Below are 20910 nucleotides of genomic sequence, written 5' to 3' on the forward strand. Positions count from 1 at the left end.
TCTACTAACCAGCCAAGGGACAGAAGATGAAATTGTGTTCATTTCTAAATTGTTCAAAATGACTCTAAAAATCTTGAAAACGCACTGAAGGCCAATTTAATTTACCCTTCTTTTTTTTTTTTCAAGATTTTATTTATTTGACAGAGAGGGAGGGAGAGAGAGTACAAGTAGGGGGAGGGGCAGAGGGAGACAGAAGGTCAGGCTCCCTGAGCTTAAGTGACTGAGCCACCCAGGCGCCCCTCATTTACCCCTCTTCTTAAATGGGAAAACTGAAAGGATTCTATGCTACCATGTCAACAGGTGAGCTGGCAATAAAAATCAGACTCTAGAAAATGACCTAGAAATCACTTTTTTAATGTGCTATAAAATGTTAATAATTCTGGGTAACCTGGGGCGCCTGGGTGGCTCAGTTGGTTAAGCGTCTGCCTTCGGCTCAGGTCATTATCCCGGGGTTCTGGGATCGAGTCCTGCATCGGGCGCCCTGCTCAGCGGGAAGCCTGCTTCTCCCTCCCCACCCCACCCCTGCTCGTGCTCTCTCTCACACTATCTCTCTCTCTCAAATAAATAAATAAAATATTTCTTTAAAAAATAATAATAATAATTCTGGGTAACCTGACTGAAAATGCATTATAGTACAGAACAGCCGGAAGTTGAGAAAAAGTCCATTCTGCGTCCCTCCTAATCTGTCATTTAGCAAAGCAGGGACAACTTTGGCTCGCTCATGGAGTGCTGCTATTGAGATGCCACAACCATCTGATTCTGTGACACTCCATCAGAGGGCGCTAGTAACACCTCCTCTTTTTTGTTTGAAAGAGACACATGAGAGATCATTCAAATAAAATGATTGATTGAGGGTTGGGGGCAGAGAGGCAGTGTAAACACTGGCTATGACAAGTTCAAAGGGAAGCTCAGGACACGGCGACATCAGCCCTACCAGTGACAGACAGCACATGGCAGGCTCCTTGTGGAGCTCTAGATAATTCCGGTCTGGCTGGAATCCTTATTTAGCCATCTTGATGAGCACATTAAATGTGACTTAACTCTAAGTTTGAATGAAAAGCACAAGCACTCGACATGTTTCTTGGCAACACCTTTTTTAAAAAGCATGCGTTTTTCTCTAGTGTTGTACTAGACTTCCATGGTGGGGACTCTCTTGAATTAAAACATCCTCTTTACAGGTTGAATTTTGAGGCTTTTTCCTATCCTCCCCACCCCATGGGCCTCCACCCTGCACAGACACACACACATGCACACACAAGTGTGTGTGTACAGATCCATCAGTCATGGCTGAGGGGCTCACTCAGCCTGGGTGTGAGTTGCTGGCCCGCACGCACTGTATTCCCACCAGACCCAAATAATGAGGCTTCAGTGGGACAAACACAGGAGGTGTTAACCCATCTAGCCCCCTATCTCCCACGAAATGTTTTCCCTGGATCATGCCCATTGGTTCTTTTCTTTGTCTGTTTTCTACCTGAGCTGTGAGGACTCAGTGAGGAGAAAATGGTAGCAGAATGAGACGCTTGGGTATCAGAAACAGGGGTAGTGAGAAATGAAAATGATTTATAGGGTTTCACCAGCCTCTGTTCTTTCTCTTCTCCTCCCTCTTGTAGTTCTAAACCCCACAGGTGTGAACACCTTAAAATATGGACCCTCGTTTTACCATTTAATTAGATAACACCTCACTCTGAGTCTGGTTGAGTTATGAAACCTTAAGGTTCAGAAATTCAGGTGGAGGATGCAAGGGAAATGTCTGCTGGAGAGAGTTCATCCTTATGGCATTAGTGAAGGGGGACATCACCTCATGACCAGCTTCTCCTGGAGATTACTAAACCCACATGGACATTTCGGTTCCATGGAAACAGCAGGAATGTGGGCTGAGCTCTGAGCCTGGGAGAGAGAACCGAGCATGCCCGGTTGGTCTGGTCCCATGACTGACTTCCTGTGTTGTCACTTCACACCACCACACCAAGGTTGCCTTGGGAAATGCCAGAGAGAGAGTGTGTGTCTTGTAAAAGCTCTCTATGTGACTAGAGTGGGTTAGCTGTGTTGCTGCCCGGAGACAGGAGACAGGACGAGACGACTAACCCTATTATCCTCTGACTGTGATCCATCACTGAGGGGCTTCACGGGGACTCTCCCAGGTAGGAGGCTGGCAGAGAAGACCGCCAACATCCTTCAACCCTGTGATTCACAGGAGTGAGTACCCTTCATGGTGTTCCACTGTCAAGGACCATGGAGTTGCACATTTTTATTATTGGAAAGGATGAGTCCATTAATGAATACACTCATGGGGCATTTTAAATTTTAGGCAGTAGACAAACATGACTTTGTTGTTTCTCTCAGGCAATGAACTACCTTTCTGAAGAAGACAGCGGACCCATTTAATAGAACATCCAGATGGCTTCTTATATCAGGTAATAGAATAAGAAAATGTTTGAAAATGGAAAAAAAAAGATCACAAATTTCCTTTCAAATACCTGAGAATATGATTACCACGTTCTCTTGCCTGTCCCGTCCCCACCACTGCACACCCCAAAGAATAAAGTAGCTCTTCTAGGAAAGGATGTAAGTAAATACAAATGGACACAACAGATGCCATGTGGAAATGTGCGGGGAGGCAGGAGGGCCAGGCTGCCGAGAAGGGCATCCTTAGGGGGGCGCTCTAAGCCGGCTTCAGAGGAGCGAGGGAGCCTGTCAGGCAGAGGGGCCTCCAAAGGGACAGGGACGGAAGTGAGCCACAGAAGCGGGGAAGTCTACGGGATAATGGAATTTTACTTTTTTTTTATCTCTTCAAAAGCAAGTGATGTGAATTCACCAGGAAACAGAGTTATGACATGGTAGGGATGATTATTTAGAAGAATTTTTTTTTTAGTTGAGTTTGCTGTTCTGACTCTCAAAACGAAGCCCACTTTGCAGGCAGCGCGCGCGTGTGCTCATGGAGTCCACAGTGGGTGTCCAGCCAGTCCTCCATGCCAGGCCCCCTTCCAGGAGCTGGCCCAGGGCCGGGCACAACACCAGCATCGTCCCTGCTGCCATGGAGCTCGCACTCCTAAGTGGGAGATGGGCAAATACCAAGTCAATAAACAGAGGGCAGTCTCAGAGTGATAATGTGTCCCGAGAAAAATAAAACATTCACGGGATGACGTGATGGATGGAGGTAGCATTTGAAAGGGGAGTTAGGAAAGCCCTCTGCAGTTGTGACATTTGTGCAGAGACCTAAATGACAAGAAGCAGCCAACCTTGCAGAGTGAGATGCACATTCCAGGCAGAGGGAACAGAAAGTGCAAAGGCCTTGAGGACAGGAGATTCGTGTGTGCTAGGAACAGAAAGAAGGTCAGGGTGGTCAGCTGAGGAGAGTAATAGGGAAGGAGAAGGAGAGGAGAGGAGGTGGGAGATGCTGCAGGGGCCAGATCGTGGTAACTCATGCAAGGAAGGTGACCTTGCTGTTGTATAGCATGGGAAAGCAAGAGGGAGATTTAAGTAGGATAAGCTTATAATTAAGCATGTAAACACAATGTATGAATTAGACCTTAGCAGGCAATCCCAGAAGCTTTCCATGTACCTGAGACATGTGTGAATGGATGCCTGACTAGGGATCACATGTGTACCTGGGATCTACAAGCTGAACAGATCCACACGGGATTTTTTGGACCTTGTAGGAGACTCTAGTCCTTACATAGATGTATTTTCACAAGTATACACACTGTACCATGAGTATTTAAATAACATATGCATACCCCATTTCCTACACATGTGTGTGGTTGTGAATGATATCCAACTTGAAAATACAATTAATCTACACATTGCATATCGTGTTCTCAGCGGCTCTGCTAAGACTCCGTGGCTAGCGAGCATGTCGCGGACACAGTCTGAGAGGTAGAGAGGGAAATCTCAGCGCGTACTGCAAACCAGCCTCCATCCTCAGGAGGCCCCCAGGACCCTCAGGAAGATCCAATCTGTCTGTTCTCATCACTGTGACAGATCAGAGTCACTGGTCTCAAGTCATCATTTCAGGGCCAAGATTTTGTCTCCAGACTGTACCTCACTCATTTCTGACAACATGTTGAAAGTAAAACGTGCCTCCCTACCATCCTGCTTCCTTTTAAAATTTATGAATTTTGCAGTTTGCTTAAAAACAAAAGTTGCTTAAGATTTTCAGAAGGAGATATTCCTTCACACATCAGCATGCAGACGGCAACATCTAAAGGGGGCAGAGGGGTGCCTGGGTGGCTCAGTCGTTAAGCGTCTGCCTTCGGCTCAGGTCATGATCCCAGGGTCCTGGGATCGAGCCCCGCGTCGGGCTCCCTGCTCGGCGGGAAGCCTGCTTCTCCCTTTCCCACTTCCCCTGCTTGTGTTCCCGCTCTCGCTGTCTGTCTCTCTGTCAAATAAATAAATAAATAAATAAATAAATAAATAAATAAATAAATAAATAAATAAAGGGGCAGGAAAAATACTAAACATAGATCATCAGGGAACATGGAGGAGGAGATTTAACGTTTTTAAAATGAGAGGATTATAAAATTCAGACAGCACAGCAAACATCAACCAGAGCCCAACTGCCCAGGATTGTGTCATAATTGTTCTTATTCATCAATTTTAATGGGTCCTGAGCCCCAGCAGACACCACCTCATGCTCTGTTGACTAATGGATGCTGGTTAAAAGGTTTCTGTGCAGAAAAGTGGTCCGGTCTCTAATCTTATCTGCCTTGTTCCATCAAGTCGGGGTTGATGAGAGAGGCCGAGGTAATTTGCTCTGTCACCTTGTCCTGATATCTGATCTCAGGACAGCACTAGATCTGGTATGCTATTTGGCCGTCTGCCAAGAGTCCTGTAATTCTTTTTTAAGAGAGAGAGCGGGCTCTCTCAAAGGGGGTGGGGAGGGAGAGGGGAGAGGCAGAGGGAGAGAGAGAATCTTAAGCAGGCTCCATACCCAGTTTGTGAGCCCTACGCAGGGCTCGATCTCACAACCCTGAGATCATGACCTGAGCCGAAATCAAGAGGATGCTCAACCAACTGAGCCACCCAGGCGACCCATGAGTTCTGTTTTTTTTTTTTTTTAAAGATTTTATTTATTTATTCATGAGAGACAGAGAGAGAGAGAGAGAGAGAGAGGCAGAGGGAGAAGCAGGCTCCCAAGGAGCAGGGAGCCCGATGTGGGACTCGATCCCAGGACCCTGGGATCATGACCTGAGCCGAAGGCAGACGCTTAACCATCTGAGCCACCCAGGCGCCCCCATGAGTTCTGTATTTTAAAGGACTTTAAGGACACACACACACACACACACACTAAAAATGTTAAGCTAAAAGAATCTTATTTTCTGTTTTAAATCTTTCAACTTGCTGTTAAGGAAATAGATCCAGAGTGGATGGTTAATTTTTCCAGCTAGCAACAGAACCAGAATAGGAAGTCACATTTTCTTCCACCAAATTCAACCCAGGCCACGGAAAGTGGCTCCATTACACAGTCCCCCAACTGTCCGAACTTGGCAATAGCTATCCTATTGCTCAGCCACTTGGCAGTAAAGCAGTATGGGGATTCTCCCTTAAGTGGTCAGAGTAGAAAACAAACTCCAAATACAATATTGCTTTTACCATACTTTTATTTATCTCATTCCTTCAAACTATGACAATTTCTATTCTGTCTCAAATTAAATTATACAAAACCCTCATCTTCACAAAACCCCGCCAGAGACCAGGCAGTAAGCTAAAAGTATCTTGTTCACTCCAATGGGAAAAAAATACCAGTTCACATTTGGCCAGAGAAGTAAAGAGATGAGTGTGGAAATCCAAATTAATTGGTGCCATATTTTTTCTAGTTTTTTCTGATATCTTACAGATTGCCACCTTGGGCAAAAACAGCCCCCTTGTGGTGCATGCTTACAGGTCGTGGTGAGTCCCTTCAGGCCTTCGTTGGTGAATTGGACTCCAGTTTAATAACCCTAACAAGCTTGTTTGAAGGTTTTTCAAGCTCCCAGAAGACTGGGAATAGCAAGGAAATAAAGAGAAGAGAAGCTTCGACAGGCTGGGAGCCACAGGCCAGGCTCTGAAGAGTGTTAAGGTGCCCCAGAGAACAAAGCGGGAAACAACACCAACAAAGCACAAAAAAAGCACACACAATTGAAAAAGGATGATCTCTGGGCTCTCTCCCAAACCTCCGCAGGCCCTGGAACAAATTCTACCAGCAGCTCAGTGCAGCAATTAATGCTTTTAAAGTTATCCCTGACTTAAACATCAAGAAAGGTTTTATTTTGTTCATCATGCTTTGAAGAAACAGTGAAGTGTGACCCATCTTCGTAAGACTGACAAGGCTATTATTTAATGTGGCAATAACTGTTAAGGTTGTATTGTGTAAAGGGTGTAAACACACACGTGAACACAAAAAACTCCTCAGCTGTGTATACGTCCCCAGGGAGTTCACACGGCTTGGGTGCTCCTAACGATCCGTTCTCTTCTCCTTAGCCTCCCCTGAACATCCCGCCCAAGCAGGCCAAGAAGATCGTGGGCTGACTCCCTGATTTTTACAGGAAAGAATGTCAATAGTTTTAGAAAAACTATTACACACCACTCTCAACGTCCTTGCCTTGAAGAGACGTTTGTTGGCTACTGAGATTTTTTTCCCCCGCAATGTCCTGGACCATGCTGGTTGGGCTAAAGCATTGTCACCGCTGTTTTGTTAAAGCATGCCTTGCTTTTATGCTCTCTTTACCCACTCCTCCTTACAAATGAATATGTTTTTATGGTTTCTCCTCATAAAAAGTAACTTGGACACCAAAGAATATTATTTTAAAATAAAGACTCTTTAAAAGAAAACATTTTCGGGGCGCCTGGGTGGCTCAGTCGGCTAAATGTCTGACTCTTGATTTCAGCTCAGGTCATGATCTCAGGGGCCATGGGATCAAGCCCCGTGTCGGGCTCCACACTCAGTGTGGAGTCTGTTTGAGATTCTCTCTCTCTCTCTCTCTCTCTCTCCCACTCTGCCTCTCTCCTCTCCCCGCTCTCACATACTCTCTCTAGCAAATAAATAAATAAATCTTTTTAAAAAATATATTTAAAAGAAAACATTTTCTCCTGAGAAAATAGTTGCTCTCCACTGACCAAAGTTGCAAAACAGGAAGAAATGGCTCAATATAACACTGGGGATACTGGGTTGTTGTTCAAACCCTGGAGTCTGGGTCACAAAGTCTAAGTGCCCAAGAGGAGTCTGGCCTGCGTCAAGAATGCATCAGCAATTGTCCTAAGGTCAAAGACAGCCTCCAGGGAAGAAAGGTGTTCAAGAGCTCTCCTCACTGTGGCTGCCTACAAACAAAACCATTTGCTCAAGGTGGCAATCTGTAAGAGATCAGAAAAAATTAGAAAAAATATTGCACCAATTAATTTGGATTTCCACACTCATCTCTTTACTTCTCTGGCCAAATATAAACTGGTCTTTTTTTCCCATTGGAGTGAACAATCTAGTAAAATGAAAATTTAAAACAAGCAAAAGAAAAAAATTTTCAACAGAATTGACCTTTCTTCATGGAGGAGTTGTTTCTTTCCCCTGCCTCTCTCCAAGATGGACACACAAACAGCCACAGCCTAACTGAAACCATTCCACCAATCTGGCCACCAGCAGAAGATTTAGCTAGAATGCTCATCATAGTCAACAGGAGCTCTGAACAAGTAATGCATGGTTTAGTGCTGTTTACTGGAAATGGGTGGATTACTCCATGATCTAAGTGTTGATCCCTCTAGAATGCTTTTCTAGTAGCTGCATTCTTGAGAAAACTGAAAAGAAAAAAAAAAACCAACAGAGAAGAGTGTACATGACGTGAAGGGGACTGGAAACATGGTGCAGGCACAAAAGTCAAGGGAAAAGTGTTTTTGAACAATACAGTGGCACTGTAGCAATCTAAGGACGGGTTCTCTCGGTGGAGAGTGTGATGGACTAACACGAGCCAATTATGACTGAGTGAGTAAGCATTGCAAAGAAGTGAAAAATGAAAGACAATTCAAATAAGGTATGATGTTATGTTTCTGAAATTAAACTTCCAGTTAAACATGGTAGAGGAAGGAAGGATTTTGTTTTACTCCCCTCTCTTAAAACTCATTGAAACAAACAAACAAACAAAAAAGTGAGCAGGCCCCAAACAAAACTATAGAATGTACTGCCAAGAACTCTAAAGCCTGGACTGAGGTGGGGAAGGAAGCTGAGGACCATACCCTAGGGCTCAGGCAAAGTGCCAGTTTCCCAAGTGTCAGATCTGAAAGACAAACCCAGCATCCTTTGCGGGGCTTCAGGTAAGGTTGTGTTGGCAGTGCCCTGCAAAAGGATGCCTGGCCCAGGGGGCGAGTGGAGGGCACTAGAATCAAGCTCACACTATTCCGCAAACAGAGATAAATCCTTTCCCAGATCACACAAAGACAACATCTGGTCACCAAGCATGGGCCAGCAGGGTTGTTCTCACCCAAAGTGATGCCTTCTTGCAATTCACACAGGGCCCCTTGTGGGCTTGTGACAGCCCTGGGTCTTCAGTTAGAGATTGAAGATCCAGGAGTCAGACAGGCCATGGATGAAGGGGAGAAGGTCTGAGTGGAACTTGGTTCCACCTCCTAGAATTACATGGTGTCAGCCCCTGGGCGGGGTTTGGTGGGGGCATCTCTGTATCTGCTCATTCCTATCCTTGGAAATACGGCTCATTTATTTGTAGCCTCAAAGAGCGAGGGTGGCTCTCAGCAAAGTCCCTGAAATAAAAAATAACCTGCTTGTAGGTGCTTCTCCCTCTCTAGGCAAGCAAGCATAAAAAGAACACAGGGAAAGCAGGTGAAGAATTTACATCACAAGAGGATGCTCCTAAGGAAGCAAATTTCAACCAGCAAGATTTCTAAAGATAAAATCAAAAAAGGAAGAAAGTGTGATGGTTAATTGTATGTGCCCGTGTGAGTGGGCTAAGAGATGCCCAGAGAGCTGGTAAGACATTTCTGGGTGTGTCTGTGAGGGTGTTTCTGGAAAAGATTAACATTTGAATAGGTAGACTGGGTAAAGAAGATCCACCCTTACCAATGTGGGTGGGCATCACCCAATCTGTTGTGGGCCTGAATAGAACCAAGAGGCAGAAGAAGGAAAAACTGGAGGTTTTTGCTTGAGTTGGGTCATTCATCTTCCTCTGCCCTCAGACAGCAGTGCTGTCTCTGACTTCGTCTCTGGCCCCCTGGGTATCGGGCCTTTGGTCTCAGACTGAATCACCCCGCTGACTTTGCTGGTTCTCCAGAATGCAGATGGCAGATAGTGGGACTTCTTGGCCTCCATAATATTGTGTCAGTCAGTTCCTATAATAAATCTCTATATCTCATATAGATATAGATGTAGATCTAGATATATAGACATAGATATAATCTCCTGTTGGTCTGTTTCTCTGGAGAACCCTGACTAGTATAGAAAGAAAGAAAAATACAAAAACTCAAAAAATGATGAGAAGACAACCAAAAGTAAACTAGCAAATATGTATATTTCAGATTTTGATCAACACTCTTAACTGGGCATCCTCAGAGTTCCATCTCTCATCAAAATACAGGTTTTCCCACTTGGATGTTTTCATCTTTTAAACTGGGGTAATCTGTTGGGTGAAAAAAAAAATGGCTTCTCAATTTTAATTAGCGTTTCTCTGATGATTTGTGAAGTCAAACATGTTTACATATAGTTACTCATCATTTGTATTTGGCTGCCCCTAGAAGTAGCCTCCTGTGCTGGGAGGAATCCTCAAAGAAATGTGAATGACATTCTCAGTTAGGAAAAAACCAACTCAGTGTTTTGAGGTCAGACTTTGTTGGAACTTCAGCTGTAGAGTCAGCTCAGTCATTAGGGACAGACTTACTTTTGAGAAAATCTAGAGGGCCAAATTATGTTATGAGGTTTTCTAAATTTGGGGTCAGCCAAAGGCACAGAAAAGAGAAGAAACAGAATCGAAGGAGTCAGAGGAATCTTACTCAGGGTCAGGCTAGGCGGTCTGCTAAGCTGAGTGACTGGGATAAAGGGGTAAAACCGAAAAAACCCTTCATCTACCCAAGTATCCTTGCTAGTGCTCGAAACTTTGAAAGCTATGATTTTGGGGTCAGGCTTTGAATCTTTAAAAGTCCATGATCAACCCCAAGATTCTTAAGTACCTCCTATGCACTGGACACTGTCCTAGGCATTGAGTAAATCAAAAAGCACCATAATTCAGCATGGGCTCTGGGTCAAGCAGAGGTGAGAGAAAATCCTGGCTCAACTAATGACACAGTGAAAAATGAGGATAAAAATGCCTAGTTCAAAAAAAATTTTTTTAAAAAAACAAAAAGGAAACGCCTCCTCAACAACAACTTGGTTGGTTGGAGTAGTTCATACAAAGAGGGCAGAATAAATGATCTCTTCCCTTTATTTGCTAGCTTATAAAAAAATAAAAAAATAAAAATAAATGCCCAGTTCATAGAAAGCTAGAATAATTGGATGAAAGGTATTTAAATAGCCTTTGCCTTGGACGAAGGAGCTGCTCTGTAGATATTAATCCACTACCCCTTTCCTCCAATTCCCTTTACCAGTCAACCTACCATTATCAATCTCTGAACTGGAACCCAGAACAGGGGACCCCAGGCTCCTCCAGCTGGTGAAGCAGCTGTGAGTGGTGCCATGGGAGAAAAGCCATGGCAAACTGTGCTTACTTCCCAGTCTTACCACCAAGTGTGATGACCCAGGGTGTATCTTATTCCTATTTATGAACATTATGTGCCGAATGCCAGACGATGCAATAGTGTGCGATACTCTACGGGAGGGAGTACCAAGAGTTCCCACATCTGACTTTTTTTGGCAGGAGGGAAGTGAAATGTGTGTGTGTGGTGGGCAGGGCTGGCGGGGCCCCATGGGGCAGGAAGCAGGGTGGGACCCAGGGCAGGGCCACAGCTGACAACGGGGCCACAGACTCTGACTTTCCACTTCGGGCTGCGACGTTTTCTTACTGCAAAAACCAAACCTGACACCATTGAAAATGTTTCGTTTACCACTAGCATTTTAGTTTGTCCAATATTTTCACTTTACAGTAACAGTGCTTTAGAAAGCACTCATCTAAGGTACCATTCTCAAGATTATTTAAGGAAAGGAACCCTTTGCCATCTCCACCAACTCTGAAATAGCCCCAAATGTGAGAATTTGCATCAGCTCTTGCTGTTATGCAAATCAGAGAGCGGCTGGTGGGGTGGCCCTGTTTATTTTCGTAAATGTGTGGGTAGGGGAGGGAAGGTGGCTGTTTAAAATGCATGTAAAACTTTTAGTTTCAAATTATTGAACTCTGGAAGAAAGGACTTAGATTTACCAGGAACAAAATAAAACAAAGTTTACTTCAGAAATATGTCGGGCATAAATACACTTAACCAAAACCCTTTAAAGCCACGTTGTTGACTATTGGAATTAGAGAGTTGAGAATTTTCCTACCAAACAGATGAGATAAACTCAGGTCATCTGCAGACTTGAAACCGGTGGGCTCCCACATGGAACCCAAGGGCTCTTTGCCACTGTCGTATAAAGTCATGATTTCCAGCCTCTCCCGGGCCAGATCACTGCTTCTGAACTTGATCTGATGCTCTAGCCAACTGCGACTTCCAGGATACACTCTTACCCTGGGTTTGCCTCCTACTTCTGTGACTTTCCTCACCCCATCTGGGGCACTAATACCTGGTCCTCAATCTTCTTCCAGGGCCCAGGACTCTGCCGTGGACTCCCATTGGCTGAATTATTAACTGTTGTTTTTTTTTTTTAAGATTTTATTTATTTATTTGACAGAGAGAGACAGCGCGAGAGGGAACACAAGCAGGGGGAGTGGGAGAGGGAGAAGCAGGCTTCCCGCTGAGCAGGGAGCCTGATGCAGGGCTCGATCCCAGGATCCTGGGATCATGACCTGAGTGGAAGGCAAACACTTAATGACTGAGCTACCCAGGTGCCCCATGAATTATTAACTGTTAAAGCAAACGTACCTCTGAGCCCCTGAATTGCTTCCTCAATTTAGTTAGCATCACATAATTGAATCATATTAACTATCAAGGACAAGTTAGTATGGAAAAATAACGTACAAGAATAGCTGGGAAATCAATTAAAAAGCACAACTGTAGGGGAAACTGGTTCTACCAGACACTAAAATCTGCTCTAGAGCCTCTCTATCTAAAACAGTCTGCAACTGGCTCATGATCAGGCAAACAGACCAGAGGGATAGAATAAAAAATCCCAAAAGAGACCCAAGTACATATGGAAATTTAGTTCGTGATAAAGGAGGCATTTCAAATTGCTGGGGCAAAGACAGAGAAAACTGGGTACTGACTGGAAAGAGATATAATCTGTATCTCGCACCATACATAAGAATAAACTTGAAATGGATCAGGAATCAAATGTAAACATTTAAATTATAGAAATACTAGGGAAAACATGGATAAATTCCTCTTTGATCTTGGTACAGGGAAAGTCTTTCTTTTTTTTTTTTTAAAGATTTTATTTATTTATTTGAGAGAGAGAATAAGAGATAGAGAGCATGAGAGGGAGGAGAGTCAGAGGGAGAAGCAGACTCCCTGCCGAGCAGGGAGCCCGATGCGGGACTCGATCCCGGTACTCCAGGATCATGACCTGAGCCGAAGGCAGTCGCTTAACCAACTGAGCCACCCAGGCGCCCCCAGGGAAAGTCTTTCTAACCACAACTCACAATCCAGACAAAAGAAACGATCAATAAACATGACTACACAAAAATACAAAAACATTTGCACAGCCAGAGTACCATATACAACGTCAAAAGACAACTGACACACTGGGGGAAAATGTCTGTAACTTATACCACAGACAAGGGGCTAAAACCCTCAATATTTAAAGAATTCTTAAAAAGGGAGAAAGGACCAGAATCAACAGAAGAATGGGAAAAAGACAGGAACAGAAAATTCACTTACAAACATAGACATGGCATTTAAACCTGTGAACAGATATTCAAATAGCTCATAATTAAAGAAATGCAAGTTAGGACTACACCATTTCTCACCTATCAGATAAGCAACAATTTTAAAGTATGACAACACATCCTGTTGGCGAGGCTGGGGAAAACAGGCACACTCATGCATGGCTGGTGGGAATACAAACTGGCACAGCCCTTTGAAAGGGGAACTTGGCAATGACTAACAAAGCAATTCATGGACTGACTTTCCAACTCAACAATCCCACTTCTAGGAATCTACCCTGAAGATACATCTCCAAAAATACAAAAATATGTATGCACAGATTATTCACTGCAGCCTTGTGCAGAAACCGCTTAAATATCCATCCTTGAGAGAGTGGCTGGATAAAGTCTAGTACACTCAGGCAGTGGAGTACTACACAGCTGTGAAAAGAATGACAAAGATTCCTGTGAGCTGGCGTGGTACGCTTACTAGGACATATTGTGAAGTGAAAAAAAAAAAGGCAAAATGTAGAAGACTGTCAATAGGATGCTACCTTTTACAGAAAAGGAAATCAGGAATCATGCATGTATTTTCTCAACAGTGCAAAAGGAAATAAAGGATAAACTAGAAACTAATGAGAGGCTCCTGGGTGGCTCAGTTGTTAAGCGTCTGCCTTCGGCTCAGGTCCTGATCTCAGGGTCCTGAGATTGAGCCCTGCATCAGGCTCCCTGCTCAACGAGGAGCCTGCTTCTCCCTCTCTCACTCCCCTTGCTTGTGTTCCTTCTCTCGCTGTGTCTTTCTCTGTCAAATAAATAAATAAAATCTTAAAAAAAAAAAAAAAGCCTGCTAGGATTTAAAAAAAAAATAGAAACTAATGAGATAGAAACAAGGAGTAGGTAGAATGAGTTGGAAAGGCTGGGGAAATGAGAACAAGACAGAATGGAGGGTAGGGAGAGGGGAGTGACTTTTCCTGGTAAGTGTTTGTATATAGTTCGGACTTTTAGCAACCATCATAATGATTCACTTACTGAGGATAGATAGATAAATAAAATCAACAAGGATGGGAAAGGGAATGCAATATGGGGTATGTATGAGTCAGGGTCACATCAGGAAGTAGAAATCAGGCAGTCATTTGAACAGGGAAATTTAATATAAACTCTCACAGGGGAGTAACTGTAAAGGTGTACAAAGAACTCTAAAGAACGCTCTAACGCGGAGACGGAGAGCCTAAGGAATGAACAAACTTGGAAGGGTCCTCTCCCCGAGGATGAGATTCCGATCTCACTGGAGAGGGTGTGGTAGATGGAGACATTCAGTGAATGCTAAAAATTAGGGGGTTGCCTGGGCCAGAGCTCCTGCGCAGCCACCAAGCAGGCAGGAACTACCCTTCCGGGGTGCAGGCCGGCAGAAGCCGGCAGGAAGGAATCGCAGCTGGGCCTGGCGAGCCAAAAAGCATTCCCCTGGGGTAGATGTGGCCAAGACAACAGACATGCACACAAAAGGGCTTGGGGTACTGGAAGCCCGCTCACCAGAAGAGCAGCATAAGTGTGTGATGTCCACGGTGGGAGCGCCACAGTGAGGTGGTTACTGGACGGGGGCCAAGGCTGTGAGCTCACCAAGTGACTATGTGCTCTGGACAAGCCAATGGGGCGGAGCAGCCCTGGATTTTCCCACACACTGCTGGCAGCCACGTGGTAGGAGTGAGAGGCCAACAAAACAGTAGTGCACTAGAACCGGGAAGAGAAGCGCCTGTCCCCTATAACGCCCGCCCCCCGCCCCAGTGCCTTTCACTGGTAAATCACAACGTCTTGCTCTCTGTGGAGGAGGAACGCTTAATTTCCAGCCCCATTACTGCAGAGTAGGTCACAAAGGGTGAATCTGGGTGAGGGGCAAAACGTTAGTAGAACAGGCAGAGAAGATAAACTAATCCACCTCACTACATAATAACAAATTAAGAACAGAACCGCACAGAAAGGAGAGGAGAAACCCAAAGCAATGAGTGCCCAGATCTGGGTTTCCAAATACCGTTCTCCAACAAAAGGAACCAGGGCTTTTCGGAGAAATGGTCATGCATGGCTAGGCAGAGAAAGTACAAGATGAGCCTGGAACACCTTGTCATGCCAGAAAAGTGAGTGTTTTAAAACAAAATGATGGACTGAGGGTTCTAGAGGGGAGGGGGGTGGGAGGATGGGTTAGCCTGGTGATGGGTATTGAGGAGGGCACGTTCTGCATGGAGCACTGGGTGTCATGCACAAACAATGAATCATGGAACACTACATCTAAAACTAATGATGTAATGTATGGGGATTAACATAACAACAACAACAAAAATCTTCAAATAAATAAATAAATAAATAAACGCATGGTGTCAGCCACAAACCCATTAAAAAAAAAAAAGAATACTGGTTACCAAAACCTGGGGGTTGGGGGAAATGGGGAGATATTGGCCAAAGGGTACAAATTTCCAGTTAGAAGATGAGTAAGTTCTAGGGATCTAATGCACAACATTGTGACTATATATAGTTAGATATACTATATCATATGCTTGAAAGTTGCTAAAGAAGGAAGATCTTAAATGTTCTAACCACCAAAAAGAAATGGTAATTATGTGACAAGATGGAGGTATTAGCTAAAGCTATGATAGTGATTACACTGCAATATATAAATGTATCACGTGAACATGGAACACACCTTAAACTTTGACGATGTTGTATGTCAATTATACCTCAATAAATCTGGAAAAATAAAAAAATAAAATAAAATAAAATAAACAAAATGATGGGAGGGCAGTGGTGCTGGGAGCCTGGCGGGTTCTGCCCAGTCCTCACAGCCGCCGGGCACCGCCTGCCCACACCCCTCCCGGGACAACCTCTGCGCGGGCACAGCCACCTCCCTCCCTCTGTTCTTCCTCCCTTCCTTGCACCATGGATGATCAGCTGACTGAAGGACAGACTGCTGAGTTCAAGGAGGCTTTCTCCCTATTTGACAAAGACGGTGGTGACCATCACAACAAACGAACCTGGAACCGTCATGAGGTCACTGGGTCAGAGCCCAGCAGAAGCTGAATTGCAGGATATGATCAATGAGGGGAATGCTGATGGTCATGGCACCATTGACTTCCCAGAGCTTTTGCCTATGATGGCTAGAAAAATGAAAGATACAGACAGTGAAGAAGAAATCCGCCAGGCATTCCGAGTCTTTGACAAGGATGGCAACAGTTACATCAGTGCAGCAGAGCTACGTCATGGCATGACCAAGTTAGGAGAAAAACTAATGGATGAAGAAGATGAAATGATCAGAGAACCAGGTATTGATGGAGATGGACAAGTCAGCTATGACGAATTCATACAGATGATGATTGCCAAACGAAGACCTACTTTCAACTCCTTTTCCTCCTCTAGAAGAATCTAATTGAATCTTGTACTTACCTCTTAAAAAAAAAAAAAAAAGTTCATTTACTCATTCTGTTTCTGTATAGCAAAACTGAATGTCAAAAGTGCCTTCGGTCCACACACACAAAATCTGCATGTATTAGTTGGTGGTCCTGTGCCCTAAAGGTCAAGCTACACCTCAGTTTTACGATATAAACACTTGTACTACCTTAATGATAAGGAAGCACTTAGCAGACTCCTTGCAGTTCCATTTGCTCATGAGTAATACACTGTTTGGGCTGGCCAGGTTTTCATGCATGCAGCTTGACAACTGAGCACAGTCAGGCATTTGTATTAAAAATAAAAACTGAAAAAACAAATTTAGGGCGCCTGGGTGGCTCAGTCGTTAAGCGTCTGCCTTCGGCTCAGGTCATGATCCCGGGGTCCTGGGATCGAGTCCCACATCGGGCTCCCTGCTCAGCGGGAAGCCTGCTTCTCCCTCTCCCACTCCCCCTGCTTGTGTTCCTGCTCTCGCTATGTCTCTCTCTGTCAGATAAATAAATAAAAAACCTTTAAAAAAAAAAAACAAATTTAAAACTTATTCAAATTCACATCCAGTGCAGCTTTGCACAGAAGACTTGGGGTGTGGTTTGTAAGTATGATCTGTAAAATAACTGGGATGAGTTCCCATGTATATCTGTGTAAATAGATTTGTTAACTGAAGTGTACTTTAAGAAAAAATAAGATCTGTAAATAAACTGATTTATAAATTTAAAAAAAAACTTATTCAAAAGGGTTCTAATTCAATTCGTTAGTATAAACTGCCATTGCTGGTTTACTGGAAACACACATTTAAAATTGGTTTATCGCAGGATGCTGTGCAGAAACATGGGTGAAGGATAAAGTGTCTAGACATAGCCCCACCTAGCAGGACAGCCCTCTCGTACTTCCGTGTGCCCCCACCCAGGGTAATGATGACCCTCGTCCTCAAGGCATGCTGTGTGTGCTGGTTCAGCATTGTCTGTATTGTACTAGAGCGAAATGGGTGTCAGGCTGTCACCATTCACACTAATTTTTAAAAAGAAACCTTTACCAAGGGAAGGTTAGACTCTCTGTTTTTAAAACCTTCTGAACCATGACTTGGAGCCAGCAGAGGAAGCTGTGGCTCTCTGGACTTCAGCACAAGCATCAACATTGCTGTTCAAGAAATTACAATTTACACCCATTTCAAGTTGCAAATGCAAGTCTTTTTTTTTTCCAATAAAAATACCATTCACTTAAAAAAATAAAAGTAATAAAACAAAATGATGGGAAACATGTCAAAAGGATAACAGCCAAACTTGAAGGGGTCTTTTGGCCAAATAGGGGGACAGTTTGGACAAACAAAATAGCCAATGATATTAATATACCCCACAGAATATGGTAAGAATCCATGAGTCCATGCTGATATAAATAAATAATTGAGTAAGAAGGGAAGAAGACAAAGCTATTCCTTACAATGGAATTCTAACTAATATATGTATGAATAATGAGGGGAAGAGAATGCCACCATTTTAAAATACTATAGTTATCATTGTTTTAGGCAAGAATTATCAATGAATGATAAAATCAGTGGCAAAGGTATTATGAGAAACCGGCTCTTTACATAGTTGCAAAGTAGCTCCCCTAGAAAATACTAATAAAAGAGGAAAGATATCTACTTCATAGTGGGGAAATCCAGCAGATACTACCCTAACCAAATGATCACAGTTAAGATCACCAGTGATGTGACAAATCATGTGTCTCTTGGCATGACACACTGAGAAGGACACAACATAACTTCCATAGTATTTTTACCAAAAATGCGCAACCCAAATTTATTCATGAGGAAACATCAGACAAACCCAAATGAGGAACATTCTGCAAGAATAACTGGTTAGTACTTTTTTAAAGTGTTGAGGTTATGAAAGACAAAGGAAGACTAGGAACTGTTTTAGTTTAAAGGGATGAATCAATCAAAGTGGCTAGGATGCAAAATGGGAGGATGTGCTCACCCCTGAGGTCATGCGAGTATAGGGTTGGCCCCTAAGGAGACCAAGGAGACATGACAACTAAATGACATGACAACATGTCATCTTGATTTAGATCCTGGACATGAATGGGGTAACTGGGGAAATTCAAATAAGGTCTGTAGATGATGTCACAGAATTGCATCAATGTTAATTTCCTGATTTTGGTCATTGTGCTATGGTTATGTAAGATTAACATTTGAGGACTCTGGATATACAGGATTCTTTTTTTTTTTTTTTTTTTGGTACTGTTCTGTACAACATCATTAATTTTAAAATTAATTTAAAATAAAAAGTTTAGAAGTTTTTAATTAAAAAATATTAAAGACAAACAACAAGTAAGGGAACAGGCTGCTGGTGAAGCCAGCATAATGTCACATATGGGAGCACTTGGTAAGTCAGGAAATGATAATGCACAGTGAGAGCATGGGCTTTGGAACTATCCACACGTGGCCTCAATTCTGACCTTATTTCTTATTGTGTGATGCCCTAATCTTCCTAAGCCCCAGTTTACTCATATGTAAAGTAGGTTGTCATAATACTATCTACTTTCTATGATTGAATATGATTATTTACATTCTTATCCCTCTTGTGATGATCTATATTCAATAAACAATATTTGTAGAGAACTCAGTACAAACTCAACTTCATAGAATTCTCCATGGTAGTTACTGAGACTATTATGATTAGCCCTATCAGCAACTAGACTATTCCTTGTGAACAATTATACACTGTGCACTAATAAGCCCCTTCAAGACCAGAGAGATACCCCATAGATTATGTTTCTAAAGTGTTGATGTATCTCAGTGTAAGTAAATCCAATACATGACATTTTAAACAGATACATAGTAAGTGATTATTTTTTATTAAAACATGATTCGTGGGCTTTTGGGGGGAGCAAATAGCATTTGGCTTATTTGAATTTTTGCAGAAACAGGTCTATGACATAAAGCAATTATTTGTGCATTACCTTAAGCAGACTGAGAAAGGGTCACTGCTGGATGGCTTAGGGGTGGGGAGAATCTGGCTCACTAATAAGCCTTAAAGGTTGACTCTCTCAAAGGCGTAAAGAGAAGCCAAACTCCCTGGTTTGTCTTTTCTAAGCAGATTCTGAGCTACATAGATGTGATGACATAGATCAAATATTTGAGGTTAAGGATTGCTTGTAGGTTCATGCTTTCTCCTTGAGTCCTTTTTTTTTTTTTTTTTTTAAGATTTTATTTACTTATTTGAGAGAGAGAGAATGAGAGACAGAGAGCATGAGAGGGAGGAGGGTCAGAGGGAGAAGCAGACTCCCCGCCGAGCAGGGAGTCCGATGCGGGACTCGATCCCGGGACTCCAGGATCATGACCTGAGCCGAAGGCAGTCGCTTAACCAACTGAGCCACCCAGGCGCCCCACCTTGAGTCCATTTTTGAGATAACTCCAGCATAAATACTGGAGAAGCACAGAAGAAGGTTGAAAATGGCTAAACATATTCTATTCAGTGCTATTTCAGTGCGAAGTCAAACACTAAAACGCCTGGTGTTTCTAGTAATACATTTATTTTCTGAAATGATATAAGATCAAGAGACTTCTGTGGCAACCGCTCCGTATGTAAATAAAGGGTGCAAATCATCACAAAATATGCCAATCTGTTGTCTTCCAAATATTTCCAATAATCCTTTAAGTCTAGGAACAAAAGTTAAATTCCTGAATAAATTCTCTTATCTTTAAAGTCTGCTCCAAAGGTTTGGAAACCCTACCTTTTGAATATTAACCAAAAAGAGTTTCCATCCAGTCATCTGGAAACTTTGCTCAAATTCATGCTAACTTTAACCAAGCAGAGGCATTGTTTTGTGATTGTTCACTGACCCCTTGTTGATTCCTAAGTACTGTGGCCTGAGCACATTGGATATTCTAAAGCATCTTCACTCTGAGGCTCATCCAACATTGCTCCCCTTCACTCAGCAGTGATTTCTACCGCATGTTGCTAAGACTTAGTGTATTTAGAACAAGTGTCATCTAAACCATTATACTGGTATCTCCATCCCCATCTAGTCCCCATCTTGTCCTTCAGCCTTTGGACAAACAGAGACTCTCCTTCTTCAAGGTATCTCTCCTTCACCTGGGTTCTCAATCTCATACCCAGAAGCTTCTTCCAATGTACCATTTACCTTTCTGGTTTTCTTTCAAAAATACATAGGCTTCCCCCGATGCTTTCTCTGAATGTTTTCTGTACAATTAGCTCTACATTTACTGTTTCTCTGCCTGAACCATTGGTTTATTGTTTAAACCTGCTATCTATTCTCATTCTCTACAGAAATAAATCCAAGGACCTTTTATTAACATCTGTCTTCTCCGTCTCCAACACTTCTGCCTTTGGTGAACACATCAGGCTCAATCCTAACCCTAAACCTTTGCTCCTCTTGTGCCCCAGCTGAAATCTTTCCTCTTCATTTATCTCACTCCTACCCATCCTTAAAGGTCCAGCTTGAGCCCCTTTGCATCTGTGAAGTCTCTCCAGAATCTCCCTTCTCTGAACTCTTATAATACTGTTGATAGGACCCACTGCATCTCAGAGGTGCACCTGAA

At 43.2% G+C, this 20910-nt stretch overlaps 1 long non-coding RNA gene and 1 pseudogene across 1 annotated transcript; both read left to right on the forward strand.

Annotated features, from left to right (window-relative positions):
• Positions 1-249: 249 nt before the first annotated feature.
• Positions 250-6537, forward strand: LOC118000948. Its single transcript, XR_004676584.1, has 2 exons — positions 250-2414; positions 5837-6537. It is a non-coding gene; the product is annotated as an uncharacterized LOC118000948 (long non-coding RNA).
• Positions 6538-15345: 8808 nt separating this feature from the next.
• On the forward strand, positions 15346-16342 carry LOC118001483 (annotated as a pseudogene).
• The last annotated feature ends 4568 nt before the right edge of the window (positions 16343-20910 follow it).

Source organism: Mirounga leonina, unplaced genomic scaffold (genome assembly GCF_011800145.1).
Source record: "Mirounga leonina isolate KUSES-001 unplaced genomic scaffold, KU_Mleo_1.0 Mir_53, whole genome shotgun sequence".
Classification (NCBI taxonomy): domain Eukaryota; kingdom Metazoa; phylum Chordata; class Mammalia; order Carnivora; family Phocidae; genus Mirounga; species Mirounga leonina.